A 14,780-nucleotide genomic window follows, 5' to 3' on the forward strand; every position below is an offset into this window, starting at 1 on the left:
GCCATGCCGAGACCCTCGGGGCCGAACTTCTCGCCCCTGCACTTCGCTCCCTCCCCCCCGGGCCAGACCGACCCTCCTGCGGCAGCGGGGACACAGCGCGATCGCCTGTGCAGCAGCCAGGCTCGTACGCGAATACCGCTGGCAGTTGTGTAGCACGGAGCCATTAACATTTAGGAAACTGTGATTATATAAGAAAACAAGAAAATAAATCAGCAGCCGCTTGATCTTCCCGGTTAAATGTCCATCAAGGGATGCGGTGCAACGGCTTCGCTTACAAGGAGCAGCAAGCGCCGTCTCAAGCAGCGGCTGTTTGCGGGCGGTTAATCACGGAGGCAGTAATTGACTGTCACACCGCTTGCTTTCTCGTTTTTATTCTCGTTATTCATCGCCCAGGAAGAAAAAAGAGAGACGGCGGGCGGGGAGCACCTGAAGTTTGCATCTCGTGCAGACGATGCCCTGCTGCGGGGCCTCGTGGGGCCTGTTGCGTTCAGCATCCCGGGGTTACAAAGTGCCGTGCTACAGTGCAGCATCCCGGACGGAGAAACCTGGATTATTGGCTCAGACTCTCGGATGGGCGCAGGCAGTGGTGAGCGCCCTCGGCAAGGAGGGAGTCCTGAGGACTTTCTGCTGCTTAGAGCTAGAGAGGTGACTTTGCAAACAGACTCTAAACTTCCTAATAGGTTTGTGGTGAAAAATGGGCTTTGCAAGAGCACCAGGTCTTCAGCAGCATCCCGCGCGTGGCGGGAGAGCTGGGCACGAGCGGGCTGTGGATGGAGGCTGCCGAGAGACAGGAATTCAAAGGAGGTGTTGAACTCCCTAGCCCCAAACTGGGATCTACGCTGCAAAACTGTAGCTGTGGAGCTGCAGGCAAAGAGGCTCTTTGCCTGAGTCTCTTGATGAAACAGGTGGAGAAAGTGGGCAAGTCAAAGCTGCACGAGGTGCGAGATCTGCACCAGTAACAACGGGCTCCCTTTGGGCTTGGGCTTGGGCTTGGGCTTGGGCTTGGGCTTGGGCTTGGGCTTGGGCAGCAAAACCCGGAGCCTGGTGGCACCGTGAGGTCCTTTGAAAAGATAATCGTTGGAGAAGTTCCCACGTTGCTCCCCTCGTGCTTCATCTCCCGTTTCTGCAGCCTGTTTGTGTTTGCAGATGAATTACTGCCGGTCCAATCTCTGGGTTTTACACCACGCCGTGATGGACGGGCTCACCCTCACGCAAGGAGAGGCGGTCGGTGCACGCGGCCCTGGGTGCCTCCAGCAAGCACCAGGCAGCCTGCTCTGCCCAGAGTGAGCATCACCCCCTCAGGCTTTCATTTACTGCCTTCCAGCTTATGTGCTAGGCCTGGGAAGCCTTTCTGCATCCGGGCGATTCCCGCGGCGCCTTTCGCTCCTGTCCAAGCGCCGCGTTGTGTCTCCGTTGTGGTGCTGAGCAGGGGACGCCGGCTGCGAGCTGTCCTCCGCGCAGCATCGACAGTAGCATCTTTTAGGAGAAGAAAATCGAGGCGGAGAAAATTGCACTGATAGAAGTTGTGAAATTCAGTAGGTTAACGTGTGCTGCCCGTGGCAGCGTTGCACGCTTCCTCGATCCCAACTTCCCCCTGCGATACTTGTGAATAATAACCCTTGCAATCCCTTGGGAGTCCCCAGATCCCATCGCTCACCGCCAGCGCCCTCCTCTTCCTCGCCGGCGGGCATCCTCGCTCCCTCCCCTCCTGCTGCGCCACGCTCGCCCTCCATTTACGGACATGCCGGCTCCACGGCCACGGAGCACTTAAGCGAGTGTCGTTCAGCCTGGGAGGAATCCGCAGGAGGAGGCACGGCTAAGTGCTCTGCTGGGCTGGGGCCAAAGCCGGTGGAGTTCGCAGATGTGCTCGACCAAGTGCTAAACCCTAAATGCGGTGCGTCGTTGTTGCAGCTTGACGCTGAAACGTCCGTGAGCGGTCTGAGCAGAAAGCCTCTCCTCTGCAGCACCCTCAGGAAGCCAACGGGAATGGGAACGGCCCAAATTTGAAGCTGTGTTTGCAGAAGCTCTGCAGCATTTGCCTTGCTCTGGTTTTTGGAAGTTGCTCTTAGCTCTGAGTTGCAAACGTCCACTGAACGTTACAGCCAGGTAGAAAGCTGTTAGCAAAGCTGGAGCCCTGCTGCCAAGTTAAGCGTAATACCTGCCTTGCTGCTCCATTTCTTAAGAAACAAGAAAAAAGAGCGGTATGTTTATCTGGACGGGCGAGAAGAACAAGGCAGAGGGTGATGCTGTGGCTTTGCCCGGGGTCGCTGGACGCAGCCAAGGCAGGTTGGCAATGGACCACGGATCTCCTGGCTCTGAGTTCACCAGGTGTTTGGGAACATCTCACCTATTGCCAAGGCTTCCTTCCAGGCCTGGTGCCTGGGGGACCAGCCCTGGGGTGGTCACGGGTGGCCACTGCCTGCCCGTGCCCTGCGGCGTGGACGTGAGCACGAGTCTGAGCCCCGAGTGCCCCTTCCAGCCTCGCTTTCTCTGAGCATTCAAGCCCGTTTGCTCCACTAACAGTAACACGTGTTCAGAGCCCGGTTTTGGCCCATGCTGTCCTAGCAAAGTCCAGTTTGGATCTGCTGCTCCATCGAGCCTCCCCTCAGACTAGTGCCGATGCAGGAAATAAGGGCAGAGCCGACGCTGATCTCTGACACCACCGGGCATTTCGCCTGGCTGGTTGTCGCTGCCCTCGCTGGGTCTCGTCCGTCCGGCAGCGTTTCTACCCACGCACACTGCAAAAAACCCAGAAGTTAAGAGTTTCATGCAGCATTTGCCATAAATCTTTGCTAACCTCTGGGTGCATCACAAGGGCTGTCATGGTTTTTTCCTGATGATTCACCTTCCACCTGCTCCTTTCACAGCTGTGGGTGGTAGCGGTGGGGCCCTCGTTAATATGAAGGTGTTTATTAGACCAGGAAACCAGATGAGTTAACTTGCTCTGATGGAAAGAGCTCAGTTTGCTGTAATCTTTTTAGATAGCTTTCACTGACCCCCCCCCCTTTTTCTTTTAAATTAGCAAGGTATTGGTAAAGAAATATAATTTTGGTGTGTTAGGTAGGGCTGTCGGGTTGCAGCAGGCTGCTGGCCCTTGCCCCGGCTCGCGGAGGGGGGTGCAGACCCCTCCAGGGAGGTTCACGGCTCGGCCCCGCGGAGGGACGGGGTGGAAGTGCTGAGGATCCCGTCCGGCAGCGAACGCGTGCGGTTGCGACGATGTGTCCCGTTAAATTGCAAGGCTGGAGGACTTTGCGGGGCGACCAGAAAAGGGGATTTGGATCCGGTTCTGTGTGCGGGCATCCCTCTGCCACGCTGCTCGGTTGCTTCAGCAACAAATGCGGAGGAAGAGGCGTTTTTGGCTTTTTAACCACCTTGCAGAACGACAGCACAGGGACATGAATTTTCTCCCAATTCTCATTTTAATCTGTGTCACCCTGATGAATCAATGCTCCGGGAGCCAGAGCATGTCGTTTCTCCTCGCTGCGCTTTGGGATCGCACAGGGCTGCCAGAGGCCGGCACAGCAGCTCCGGGGAGCATCCGCGGACGCGCCCCAATGTCTCCGCTGCGGGTCTTTGCTCTGCCCCGCGCTTGCCCCCGTCGCTGCCATGATTTGCAGGTAACTCTGGTTTGATCCATTCGTTGCAGAGCCCAGCGAGCGCCTGGGCCCCGCTTCCCATCGGACTTGGGCTCCTATGCAAATTTTGCAGCGCTCAGAAAGCGCCTGCGTTTGGCAGCGTCGCCAATTTACTCCAGCTAACTAGAGAGAGCTGTAATGAATTTCAGCTGTTTACCTCTTTAAAAAACTCATTTCTGTTTAGACATAATTATCCAGCCACTTCTAAGAAAGGCGCCATTGATTGCGGAGCTGAATTAGCATTTTGTTGCGCTGGCTCTGACAGCCGCCTGCACCGATACGAGAGCACTTCATAAACATTAACTCACTTAAAGCCTAAATTGCAACCGGGTTTTTTTCATTTCCCCACGCGAAAGCGGGCAAAGCCCAGCTTACGGCCCGGTGCTCGCCTTTGCCCTGGGCTCCCCGAGCCGCCCCAGGCTTGTGCCACCCTGGGGACCGCCCGGAGAGCAGAGCTTCCCCGTTCCTGAAGAAATTGCTGGTGCTCCCGGCTATATGCAGCACCGGAAAGGCCTGGGATAGGGATGCTGCGAGGTGAGGCAGCCGGCAGGAAAGGAGCAAGGAGGAGCAGAGGATGCATGCAACGAGCGTGGGATGCGACACATGCAATGAGCATAGCGAAGCCCCAAAACAGGTCGCCTGGGGAGGCGGTTGAGCCCCCGGCGTTGGGAGCGCTTCCAGGACAGGTTGGAAGTGGGACCCTGGTGGAGGTGGCGGTGCCGTGGGACGGCAGCGGGACCGGCTGGACCGCTGCAGCCGCTTTGCAGCCCGGCGAGGGTGCGCGGGCTTTTCTGGAATTGCAGTTCTGGAAAATTAAGAAAACGTGATAACAATTTGGCTCCTGCAACACCCTCTGCTCCAAGTGCCTTGTTCAGCTGGTGGGATTTTGGAGGGTGCCTGGGACACGGGGCAGAGCTGCCTTTCAGGAGAGAGGCTCCCAGCACCCCTCCTGCCCGCCGTGTAGGAGGGGAGAGGGGAGCCGCATCGGTGCGTCCCCGCTCATGCAAAGCCACCTTTGCCACCGCGGTGCTGCCCCGGGCCGCGCTCCTCCCGCGCAGCCCCTGCATCCCGCTCTGCGGCTCCCGTCCGCCGCCGCTCCTCGTGCGTCAGAGTAACGCTGTTGCGTTTGGCTTGCAGACAGCTGCAGGGGGAATTTTGAAGACTTCTTTTATTGCTATGCTAAAAAAAAAAAAAGAAAAAGCCCAGTAACTTTTCTATTAATATCAGATTTTGTAAGTCTTTTGTTTGCTCGGTTTGTTTAGCAGATCCCTCATTTCGGATCTGAAGTGCCCGACAGCCTCCCTTTGAATATGTGTTAAAATAGCTCTTGGTTTCATTCCGCGCATTTTGGGCAGGATATGAAACGATTTCACTTGTCAGCTGCGAGCGGGAGATGGATGGGGCCGCTCCCCGGCTGGCCGCGGGCCAGGGAGGGGGGCAAGCAGCCGGGGTGCCGCTCGGCTCCGGCTCCTTCCTCTGAGCGCTCAGTGGTGTTTTGTGGTGCGGATCGGGTGGAGGTGATGGGTTTTGAATGGAAGAATAACGCGGGAGGAAGAACCGGGCTGGGAACCTGGGTGATTTATGCACTGAGCAAGCTCGTGCCGGCGCTGCCTCTCCGGTTGGGTTTGCAAGGCGCCAGCGCAGCGAAGGGGGGAGGTCCCTTGGACGGACCCGCTTCGCTCAGCCCAGCCCGGTCCTGCCGCGGGACGTGGGGCGACGGGGGTCCCGGCCCCTCAGCCCCTCGTCACCCTGTTCTTCCATTAGCGCTGCAGGTGTTAATCAGCGACACCCTAACGAGCAGCCCGGCCAGGCGTCCTGGCACACGCAGCAGCAGCCTTTCCTGGTCGACACCGGCAGGAAGGAAAAAAAACCCTCCCGATTAATTTGCATTTAGCTGTTAAACCCCAGAGGGAGCGGGTGACGGGTCGGTGGCCTGGGGACGTGCGGGGCTGCCCCGGCTCCAGGCCGGTCACTCCGCAGCAAAGTCCACGCGTGCTGCGATGCTCTGGCGTCGCTGGCACTGCGGCTCATCGGTCGCAAGGGGCTGGAGCAGGTCGTGCCAGCATTCGCCCCGCTGCCTCCCGAGATTGGCGTGATTTGGGCAGTTGTTGCGTTGTGGACGGGGGATGCGGAGCCATTTGAAGCAGTAAGGAGAAAATCGCTGGCTGATAACAGGGCTTGGTTGAAACTTGAGCTCGTTTAAGTGTCAGCCTAAGCTGCCCCTTGAATCAAAGCTGCTTAAATTATTCTGAACAATAATTGCCTCTGTTCATCAGAACAATGTGCCCTGGCTCCAAGTATAACATGAAGTGTTTGCTTGGGGATTTGAATTTATTTTTTCACTTTTTTTTTCAGTTTTGCATCCAGAAAAAAACCTCCTTTGATCTCCCAGTAATAGTTTCTTTTAATGAAGGGGGTCAATCCATCAAATTGCAATATCCAAGAGAGGTAGGTTTTATCTGCCAGTGATGGATGTTGCTGCTTGTGCAGATCTGTCACGGCCTCGCCGAGCCGGCCGGGCCTCGGAGAGCTGCAGGGACGATCGCGGCTGGCCACGGTCCCTTTCTGCGGGATGCCGGCTGCGTTTGCCCTTTGCTCCTTCTGCTTCTCGCACCATTTGCTTGGTTTATTATTATTATTACTATTATTATCATTTCTCCCCCTGCTCAAAGCGTCTGGGCTTCATCCGAGCCCGTCGCGTTCAGCGCGGGCAGCAGAGGCTCGCGTGATTCGTACCCCGAGTTTCTGCCTGATTCGCCCCGGGAGCAATCGCTGCTTTGAAGGGCGGCTGGCTCTGCTGCCCGGTACCCGCCGTTCAGGAAACAAGGCGCAAAGTTTGAGCATCCCGAGGGGGGACCCATCCCTCCGCGAATCCTTTCCCCGTCGAGGGGTTCGGCAGCGTCGAACAGGGCTGGGCTTTTGGGTCGAGAGATGGCGAAATCCTGTGGTTCAAGGGATGCTCTTCATTTTCCGCAATACTGTCAAAACGGGCAGCAATGGGGCAGGTCTGAGCCTGGAAATCACCCACCGAGTCACTCCCCGACGCATCAGGACCAATTTCGTTTGACTGCAAATATTCAGAAATAGTGCGTAAAAGCCATGGGGCACGCTGAGTTTCAGCAGGCAGCAAACTTTCGCTCTGCAAGACCCAATTTCAGCATGAAACCCCCAAATGGAGTGAGAGAAAATCAGGCGGGTGGAAACTTCTCTGTCTGTGCGCGCAATGTGGTGCATTAGGAGGGGGATCAATGCCAATAAGAAATGAAATATTTAGGACTTTTGAAACCACCTTTTGTGGTTTTTGTGGACTTTTGGTGTCCACAGCCTCACTTTCTGCCTGGGCGACCAGCCGCTTTTATCGCCCGCGGGGGACCTGCGCGCCCAGCTCCGGCAGCCGGACCCCCGGGCAGCGGGTGGGAGCAGGGTTGTGTTTCGCCTCCTCGGGCACCAGCTTTTAATTCGTCTTGTGGGTGCAAACGGGGCTTGCGAGCAGGGACGACGGGCCTCAAGACCCATCCCAACCATCCCCCCGGCCGCTTTCTGTGCTGGCTGTTCCCATCTGGAAAAGGGGATTTTTCTCACCCGCCACAAAGCACTTCTGCAAAGTTTAATTTATTTGTTTCCCTTTTCTTGTGAAGCGTTTTTCCCCTGGCCGGGTAGATGACATGGAGAAAGCAAAGTTGTCATCTTCCCTTTATTTCCATCATCACCACTGACCTCAGCTTGCCGAGGGAGCTGCGTTTTGGGCAGGGAGCTGGCGGAGCAGCGCAGCCCGATTCGGATGGGAACCGCATGCGTTTTGCTGGGGCGGGGCATGTAGGGAAAGGGGGTGCAGAGGTGATGTGTTCCCATGGGAATTGCACTCCCGGTGCTGCTCCATCGTGGCAGGGACCTGCCTCGCGAGGAGCCGCGGGAGCACCGCTCGGGAGAGCCCTGATGCCGGCGCACGGATAGGGGCTCGTGCGCCCCTTAATCGAGCGAGCGGTGCTGGCAGCATCCTCCCCGCGCTGGCAGCATCCTCCCGGACCGGCAGCACCTCGGTGCCGGCCCCGAGCTCACCCCGCAGCCCGGGGCTCCTTATAGCTATTTTATACTTCATAACAAACCGGCGGGATGCGGTTATTGCAGAAACCCGGGTAATCCTCCCCGAAACGAGAGCTCTCTGGGTCCGCCGGCGTGGTGCCTGCCGGGCTGGACCGCTGCGGCCGGGCTGGGCGCTCGCGATGCCGCCGGGGAGGCGGATGTTTCCGACGTGCAGCTGCCTCGTTTCACTCTGCGATTCATAAGCAAATGAACCCGAATGATCCGGTGCGGCATGGGGACTAAAAATAACTTTAATCAATCAACTTTTTAAAAATAAGAATGTTCCTTAAAACGATGCCAGCGCACCAGTCAGCGCTGCCTCACGGGAGTTTTGGTCTGACTCATTTTTCCTGCAGCTCTTTCTTCTCCTTTCTTATTTTATTTTTTTTTCTGCTCCTATTTATCATTGACTTTGGACTGGTTTTCATTAAGTAGCCCGCAGGGTGAGGTGGATGCGGCAGGTTTTCAGAGCTGACTTTCTCCGTGTCACCTCGCTGGTAGCACGGGGGGTCTGTGGCTGCCTCTGCCCCCGCTCGGCCCGTGTCCAGGCAGGACCCGGCCCCTCTCCACCTCCCAAACCGACAGCGCTTCCATCGGGAAAGCAAGGCTGGGATTTTTCCAAGGAGAACCGGTGGGATTTACGTGCCCGAGTCCTCCTGTCTTTCGCTGAGAAGTGCAAGCCCAGCTCACCTCCCTGCAATCCCAGTCTCAAATGCGGGGGTGTGCATGTAGATATCTATATATACACACATAGAGGGGTGGGTGGGTGTCTGTATTTAGTGCATTAGTCACTTCTGCAACTATAAAAACTGGAACTTCGGTTGCCTGCTTCTTCTGTAAACATATGCTCTACTCGTAACTCTAACTTGGCTTTTGTTTGTTTTACTCCTCCGAGCGGTGTGCGATGCACGCAGCTACGACAGCAGGAATTACAGCAATAACGCCAAATCCGAGCATTTAAAATGATGGGTTAAGTCTCCAAAATTCCCTGACCGGCTTAAAAATAATAAGATTATTCGAAAATAGTAAGCACCGTGATCTCGTCGTGCTGCTTTTCGGTTGCTGGGCATTTGGGCTTGGTTCCTGCTCCTTCCGACGGGGACCGGGGGAGCGCGGGGGCCTGGGCTGCCGGGGGCAGCTGAAGCGAAGCTGAGCCTGATCCTTCGCAGGGACTCGGGCTTCTTAGCAGCTTGTCCTGCGTCACCAGGCACGGGCTGGAAGCAAGGGAGTTTGCAACACAGCGGTAACGTGGCCCGAGCGTTTTTAGCCTGTTTATTGCAGAAATATTTTTAGAATCGGAGTGATGGATGGGGGAGATTATGTCCGTGAAAACGGGGAAGCGCAGACCGGCCGCACCGCGCAGGGGAGCGGGCTCGGTTGCACCGGGTACGTCTGAGCCTCCCCCCTGTTCACGTCTGTGCTCGTTATTTGGACTGGGGAAATGACTCATGCAAAGCAAAAAGAGACAAAAACTGGGACTGCAGGTGTGGCTGTCTGCCGTGTAGCTGTGCAATTTAAAAACAGATATAAAAAGTCTAGCATCCTAAAAAGAAAAGCATTATTTTCTTTTAAATCTTACATATCCCACATTTAAGAAGGCCTTCAGAACGTTAAAGAAAATATTGGACTTTTACCAGCAGGCCCAGAAATCCCCTTATAACACTGCATGAAAGCATAAGGATCTCACAGGCTTCTAGAAATGGGAACTATCCACATCATTTTGCTGGCCAAAATGCGTGAACCAGAGATCCAAGTTGCATCATCGCAGTTAATTTTACATTTCTTTTTGTGCCAACACTGGGAGGTTTATGGGGGATAAGAGCTGGGGGATGCAATTTGGGGGCTTGGATTTTTTTAATGAAGTAGAATAACTTTTCTTCTGCTTGCAAACCTCCGTGTCCTAATGTAAAATAGCACAAGCCATCCCTGGGGGAGATGAAGCGATCCGGCCTGGATGGGGCTGCTGCTCCGGGTTGATTAGCTCCGTGTCTGAACCGAACGAGTGCGAAGCCCAGCGCGAGCACGGGGAGCTGGGTGAGGACACCGCTCATTCCTGGTTTTGCTTAAGTTTGTTATGTTGCCATAAACTCAGCGGAATTAAGGCTCTTTTAAAGTGAAATGGGGGAGTGAGCCTCGGATGCCGTCTGGGCTTCGTCCCGGCGGCCGTCTCGCGGGGCAGAGCTGGTGGAGCGGGAGCGGCCGGGGCTGCCCGGGTCCTCTGCGCTTGCTTGGGCACCTGAGCCCCGGCAAAGCCAAAGGTCACAAATGCACTGCTTTAAAAGCAGAAAAGCTAAATTACAGACCAAAAGCAAATGTGCCTTCAGGCAGCGCTTGCTGCATTAGGAAGGATGCTTCGTGTGCCACTCCGAAGTGCCTTCGCGCTGCCGCTGCCTCGGTCTGTGGGGCATCGTCAGATGCCAAGTGTCTGCGATGTCCCCATCTGCTTTAGACCCAGTGCAGAGCGGTTTCCAAACCAGAGTGTTTTCTGTTTGTTAGGCTGATTCCTTAATTAATTGCTAGTGTCCTTAGGAGACCGGAGAGCCTTGCTGTGCTGTCGCCGTCGTGACGGATGAGCCCAGTCGCAGCTCTGGCTGCTGGCAGCCGAGGCCGGCGGCTGCTCCCGGGCAGGCTCGTTCTGGATCGCCTGTTCCTCCAGCCCGTGCGTGGCCGCTGGTATCAGATGATGTGGTCCTGACCATCGGTCTCCAAACCAAACTCTTCTTTCGTGGGCTCCGTCCCCTTAGTGTCGCTGCTGGAGATACTAGAGCTATCTTGAGCAGCTAGGTGAGCTACCCTGAAACTCCCATCTCTCCTTTGCTTGTTGAATCAAGTCAAAGCCCTGCCAGCTCAACTGGCAAGGCAGAAGTCGGTGTGGAAGGAGGGTCTTGGCCATGCGTTAGGATGTTCAGGCAACCAAAGCTCTTCATCATCAAGCCACACGTCTTTACCCAAAGGCTGTTTCAGTCAAACAGCGTTAGAAGCTGCCTGGGAGCGTCGGCGTTGGCCATTGCCCTACCAGCAGGTGGGACCGGCGTGGTTTTGAGAGATGGCCTGGTTTCTGCATCCACCGCATCTAAATTGGGGCCAGATTTTAGTTAAACTGGTGAAACTCAGGCCCTGGGGAAGGGGGGCCGCCAGGCGGGAGGATGGGCGCAGAGCTAGGTCTGGCCTCCCGCCTTGTCCCACCGCAGCTTCACCCTGGCAGCTCCCCGTTCCCGTGGGCATTTCCACCTGATTCCTCGGCCAAAAAGCCCAGTGTCACCTCCAGGCTTCGGCGTTGGTCGGGGAGCAGTGGTGGGGCAGCTGTGGCGAGGGGCAGCACCAAGAGCTGGGGGCTCGCAGCCAGACCCGTGGCTTTCCTGCGATGCCGCATGCGATGGCATTGCCCCGGAGTCTGGGGCAGGGACAGAAATATTAAGCAGCCCTTTTACGCCCATCAATCCCTCCGGTGCTTTGCCTACGTCTCCGCTTTGCATCGATCCCTTTTTGCCCCTCTTTGCCGCCACCGAGTTGGTGGCTTCCAGCCCGGGCAGTGATTCGGGGACCTCCGGGAGCAGCGGTTTCCATGGAGACTCGGATGCGCCGGTTTTGCACAGTCTGCAATTTTGGGGCCCCCTTGGTGGTGGGGAGGTCCCGCAGGGCGGCTGTGCGGTGCCGCGTGGGCGTTTCTGTGTCCATCGGCGTCTTCGCCGTTTGCGCTGGCCCCAGCGCGCCGTCGGCCCCCGCGCAGCCAGGGACGGCCGGGGGGAGCCTGGACCGGCACCAAAACCACGGGTGAACGGCACCGCTCGTGCGCCGGCACCGCTGGCTGCTGCGGCTGCTCGGCTTAGAACAGAATACGGCCTGCTTTATTGGTGGGCTGATTTCTCCGTTAATTTGGATGAGTCTGGGGCTGTGGATAGCAGAGGTTTTGTCACCTTTTCCCTGCTGACGGGGCGGTTCGGACTGGATTGGCCCCTCTAGGCTTTGGGGGGAGGCTGCTGCAAAAAGATGCTTTTACAATGCCAAGGCAGCATCTCCGCCAGGCCCCCAGGGAGGTTTTCTCCGGCGTCTCTGCTCCAGCCCGTTGGGAAAGGTCCGGAGAGGCAGGAGCAGGGGCAGGAGAGGACCAGGCTCCTGGGAAGGAGATGAGCCCTGACCGTGGGGGCCCTTCTCCGTCCTCCCATCCGCTCTGTGGCCAAAGCAGAACTGCTCCCACCAGCATATTTCTTTCTGCCTTTTCAGGCCAGTACTACAGACTTTTCTTCAAAGGCAGCATAAGTTTCCTTTTGTCTTTTTCTCTCTACGCACTGCAGTTTTGCCCGTTTCCGTCTCTCGGCGGTTTCTGACCCTTGCTGCTGGCTGGCGGCGTTGGCAGACTCCTGAGCATCTTCCCCCCCAGAGTTAGGGCAGAGCTTTGCTTTTTCTGTTAGAAAATTAAAACAACTCTTCTGCCTTAGTGGAAGGCGCCAAATTCAGCTTTGGTCTAGATGGACGGGGGACGACGGCGTGTCCGTCTGTCCTTAAGGAATCGAGGCACTCACTGCAACTCTAGTAACGAGTCTTTTCGTGCAGGTGGTTCTTTAACCCTATTGCTATAAAACCACGGTTAGATCATTTAGAAGAAAGAAAGAAGTTTTTAGAGCTCCAGTGAGCAGAGCCCCAGAGAAAAGGTGTCTTGGGGAGCCAGGACCTCCGAAAAGCAGAAAGTCTCTCTGCATCTCATGGGCCAAATTTCATCTCTGCTGCACCTAATGGTAAAATTCCCATAGATTTCAGGGTAACTGGGCTTGTACCCCGCAAACATCTTCATCCTTCAGTTTCAGTCGCTCCACTGAAATCAAAAATCCTGGGCACATGTTGCATCCAGATGGCAGGTTTTCTGTTCACAAAGATTTTTGTAAATGTTTGTGATTCTGCATCAGGCTGAGAAGGATCTGAGCAGCAAACACGCACTAACACTGCGGCTGGGATGTGAGGGAGCCCGGACACCCATCCGTGTTTTCCGTGTTCCTGAGGACTCCCTTAAGCAACGCCCGATGCCTCTGCCCAGCTGGGGTTCCTCCGTATTTTAACAGAATAAGTCCACCTTGAAAGAGTACTGCTGTCCCAACTGGTCCACATCAGTGGCTCCCTTTTGACAAATCAGTGTTTTCTGATGGAAACCAAGGCCTAATTCTTGATCATCCCAGCTTGCAGCAGAGGGGTCCAGCAGTTTGCAAGTACTTTGCAGGCTGGAAGTGTGCTGCTTTCCCTAGAGTGGATGCTGGAGAGAGGCAAACCGGGGTCTTTCAGCAGGTTTAGGAGAATTTAGCCAATGTTGCTCAGACCTGGCTCTGCTGGGAGCTCCTCTGCCCCCGAGGCCGGGCAGGGGCAAGGCCAGGGGGTGGGAGGACCAACCTAGGTTGTCTGTGTTGGCCACTGTCCACAGAGAGGAGGACAGAGAACGGACACCACCGTGAGCAACCCGTGGTGGACAGGGTTATTCGCCCTTGCCATGGGGGGAAGGTCTAGGTTAGAAAAGCTGCAAAGGTTTCCCCAGCCTGGAACCTTCCTGCAGCAGCAGAGGATGAAGCTGGCCCGAGGCCAAGCTCCCCTCTGCTCTCCTTCGCTGGAGATTGGCTTCTCATGCCTTTTTCTTTTTTTTTTTTTTTTGACTTTAAAGGAAAAAGATTCCCAATTATAGTATGTGAAATGAATGCAATTGCAGGCATCCTGGGAGTAGCCCAGGAGCAGTGTTTACAGGGAGCTCCACATGAGTCCCATCAAGCAGTGCAAATACTCTAAGTAGGATGTGGCCGTGGGTTAGGCTTTGTTTGGGTTCGCCGCGGTCTGTTTTTTCCACGGAACAGGATTACTGCTCTGCTTCTAATTAGTCAAAGGGCAGGGGGAGCCCAACAGCCCCTACAAATGTCAAAAATCAGAAAGAAGTCATTGAAGAGAGGGAGAAATAAATAAACCAAGGCTGGTATTTCAGCAATGCACGAGTTCCCCAGGGCTGTGGCCAGGAACTCTGCCTCTTCCAGCTCCTTCTGTGTCGCCGACACAAGGACCTGGGTTTTTATTTGTTTCAGTTCTTTATTTCTGTAGAGCATTTCCATTTTAGACAAGTGTGCTTCCAAGTCTAGTGTGTTTGGACCCCAGCACTGGCTCCAAGGCATTCCTAGTCCTGAATTTTCAAATTAAATTGCTCTCTAAAACCAAAAGTTTGGGGAACCAGCTGGTGAAATCTCCCTTCCACCTGTGTACTGCTGCCTTCGGGTGCCTCTTGTTGAAGGTGGTGGAGAAATTTAACCATTCCCCGCAGAGCGAGTGGAAGGGATTATCCTTAGATTTAAAAGGAATGGCAGTAAAGTTCAGTGATCAAGACTCAAATGAGCTGCCGGGAATGCAGGGAAACCCGCATGGTCTGGCAGCAAGGAGTGACCTTGGGTGGCAAGTAAGGTCCATCTGCCACCCAGCCAAAACAGAGGTGCTCTGTGGTCTTCCCCATCCAGGGATGAGGAACTGTCACTCCTGGAGCCGCTTGGTTGAAACCACGGTGCTGGGAGCCCAGAGGCGGACAGAGATGCTCCCTGGCCGTCCTCCTGCCGTGGGCAGTGGGATTGAGCCCTCTCCCTTCCGTGAGATGGGATAAATATGGTAGGGTTTTGTTTGGTTTTCTGAAGTAGGAGAATTTTTATTATCAGAAACAAGACAATGTCTGTGTTCTTTCCCCATGACCCCTCGTTCACACACACTCGTGTGTTTGAAAGCAGAAAGGTTTATTCATACACAGATGTTTCCAATTATTTTCCTAGGAACAGTTCTCTCATTCATGTTTAATTTGTGAAACTCCTGTTCATTTCCCCCAAATCTTTTTTTTATTGTTTTTAGTGGTCATACCAGCAGCAGTAATCATAAGCTGTGAGCCTATTTTGCACTGATGAGAATCACCTCTTACTACTTTGAAACTATTAATGTTACTGGAGTTGTATTTTGGTGGGTCCTGCAGGAGAATTTGGTCTTTTTTTGGTGACTATGGAGACATCCAACCTTGAACCTTTCCCTTCTCTTTCAAAGCCCATGCTGCGAGTCCTGTAT

Source organism: Dromaius novaehollandiae, chromosome 14 (genome assembly GCF_036370855.1).
Source record: "Dromaius novaehollandiae isolate bDroNov1 chromosome 14, bDroNov1.hap1, whole genome shotgun sequence".
Classification (NCBI taxonomy): Eukaryota; Metazoa; Chordata; class Aves; order Casuariiformes; family Dromaiidae; genus Dromaius; species Dromaius novaehollandiae.